Raw genomic sequence first — 3,094 nt, 5'->3', positions numbered from 1 at the left:
CCTGTCTCCTACATGCCACTCTAAAAGGGACCTCCCTCCCTATTAGTCAGTCACCTGCACACCTCTGGAGTGGCCTTTGGGTCAAGGATTGCTGGTGCCTCCACGGCCACCTGAGCCCAAGTAAACACAGTTATGTAACTGGTCTGTTTATCCTGGCTATCTGATTCCAGTCACCAGGAGCCCCACCCAGCCCCAGGCAGCCAATTCTGGCCTAGGCAACTCCTCTGCCACCAACTCAAAGCACCATTAGTCAAGTGACGACCAATTAGTGCTGAGGAGAGTCTACCATTTGGATGAGTCACCCTGACATCTCTGCTGCAGGTTTCTGTCCTCCGGGTAAGAGAGAAAAGCATCTGCTATAGCGCTCCTTCCCTGGGACAACCTGCAGTCCATTCTTCAGGTAGGCTTTCACAGCCATTTTGATTTGTGCTCCTAGAAGTGTTTCCTTTCTACAGACCAGATGGGAGTAACCAAGGACATGCAGACCGCTGTAGAGGGGACCACAGGTAACCCAACCACGAGGAACAGGAGCCAAGTCGTCATGGATATACTAGCCCAGGCGGGGACTCTGTTTCACCCCTGGGGCCATCTCCTGACTCCAGCTCCTGCAGCGCTGCCAACTGAACTCTATCAATGGCCCCACATATGCCAACCACTCATGGGAACAGGGGCGAACAAGGCAGGAAAGTGAAGTGGCCCACTTAGGGCCTCCAAGGGCCCTCTTACACACTGGCCTATTTGGAAGTATGTGTTTCTTTTTATTCAGTCACGGCAAAGTGAAGGAATTCTGAATGAGAAAGAAATAAAACAAATGAACAACAACAAAAACCCACAGTGCAGGTCAAGGAAGGTCAGTGTCAGGCCTCGCAGCCAGGACAGGTATGTAAAAGCCAAGGGAATCAGAGGCTCGGGATTTCAGGCCTGCCTTGCACAAATATTTTCATAGCACACATATAATCAGCACCTCATGGCTCTCAACATCTAAACCCCAAAGGCTATGGAAAGAAGCAGTCCTTGCCCAGTTTATCCAGCTTGTCCTGCAGGAGGCCTGGACACTGACTGACATAACATCCACCGTGTGTTCCTTTTCATGGGTGAACAAACATGCTATGGGCAAGCAGGATGCCTCTGAGAAGGGCCGAGCCAGACAGACTTCCTTCAGTTCTTACAAAGGATGAAAAGAACAAGTTGTCAGCTCTCGAGAAAGCAGACTTTACAGAGGAGGAACCAGTGATGACGTCAGAGGGAACGCAAGCCAAGTCAGCTTGGCCACAGACAAGGGCACAGACCCAGGGGCTGGAAAATTAGGTCTGCCTCAGCCTTCCTTTCCAGCTCAGGTAAACTGAGATAAGGGGGACAGCGGGCTGGTTGGCTGGCCAGAGAGTACCATGAAGTAGAGTGCTGGTCTCCAAACAAAGGCTAACCTGTCTTTCTGCCTCCTAGAGTTCTATGATGAATTGTCTCCACTGTATCAACATTAAGACTTAATTTACCCCTATGTGACCAACCCACTGTCGATAAGCAGATTTTTAAGACAATCTTAAGAGTTGTGATCTTTAAAAAGAGAAGGAAAAAGGAAGAAAGAAGAAGAGGAAGAAGAGGAAGAAGAAGAAGAAGAGAAGGAGGAGGAGGAGGAGGAGGAGGAGGAGGAAGAAGAAGAAGAAGAAGAAGAAGAAGAAGAAGAAGAAGAAGAAGAAGAAGAAGAAGAAGAAGAAGAAGAAGAAAAAGAAGAAGAAGAAGAAAATCATCTTACTACCCATAGCAGACAACAAAGTGGGGATTAGATTCTGATCTAGCAGGGGTCAATGTGACTCAGTGTGTCATCCTTCTTTCCTAGGCTCTTAAGCAACTTCCCACGACTCTGCAAATAAGGGCAAACATTACCTCATCTCGCTGGAGCTTTAGCAAAGGGATAAGGCCACTGTTAGCTCAGGAAGTCACTGGGGTAACAGAACATAAAATGTTCACTTGGCTCTTGTGCAGTTAAAAATCTGGGCTCATTTTTCTGGTCTGAAAATTGCACACTGGTGGCTGTATGTTGATGTCAAGGTTGCAATTTGGGGTCCAGCAGACCTAGATTTAGCCTTTCCACCTCTGTTGTCATAATCCGTCCAAGTCCCCTCTCCAAGGGCCCCAGGCTTTCCCTATCTCTAAGCCCAAAGCTGTGCAGCGATGCTTATCCGCTCGTCTGCATTCACAGTCCTTTGGGATCTATGTTCTTTTCAGAGGACGCCAAGGCTGGTCTGGTCCTTCTAAGCTTTGATATTACAACTCTCCTCAACTCTTTCTGGCCTCTGACCTTTTCCACAGGCTGGATCCACCCATGTCTAGGGTTTAAGATCATATGCACACTTATTAAATGACTATTGCAAAAACATATTTTTTGTGCTTTGTAAAAGACTGTTTTCTGGGTTAATCATTTTTCTTTTTCAAACTTCAAGGAGGAGCCTCTGCTGGAGAGGTCACAGGAAGATCAGGGGACTAGAGCAGAAGTTAGTTGTGGGCATAGATTCCAGGAGGGGGCAGAGGCAAGGGGAAGGGGATTTATGTGGGGAAAAGCAGAAACCTCGAAGAGGCCATCAGAGCAATAACTGTGGCTGGGGGAGGGGAGGTCATTTCTTGGGAAAGGACTTTCATTGGTGTTGTTAGAGACCAGACCAGACATCAGAAACCAGGGCTTTTCCTTGCCTCTGGGTCAGAGCCAAACAATAAATCCCTCTACTAAGAAAATCAAGGAATAAAGACACAGGGAGTCAATGAAGTTTTTCTTCAATTTTAAGGGCATTTCTTCTTTTAATCTAAAGATGACTTCCATTATACAGTAAGAAAGTTCTTACAAAACTTTTATTATTCACAAAGACTTATTAATGTCTCCTGTTGATAAGTAACATTTCTACAACTGTCTTTAACATAACAGAAAGCAAGAGAATGCACAAAAATGCTCTAAGCACAAGCAAATAGCCCATCATTCAGAGAGCCACCAGCTAGATTGGCATGTGTGACCACCTCATTACCTAGGCAGCAAGACCAGAACCGACCCAGGAGAAGGTCGATGATACTCCTATTAGGAAGAAGAGCTACGGATTAGAACGCT

This window comes from Arvicola amphibius, chromosome 13, assembly GCF_903992535.2.
Source record: "Arvicola amphibius chromosome 13, mArvAmp1.2, whole genome shotgun sequence".
NCBI lineage: Eukaryota > Metazoa > Chordata > Mammalia > Rodentia > Cricetidae > Arvicola > Arvicola amphibius.
The sequence above is the reverse complement of the archived record's forward strand: the minus strand, read 5'-3'. Positions refer to the sequence as shown.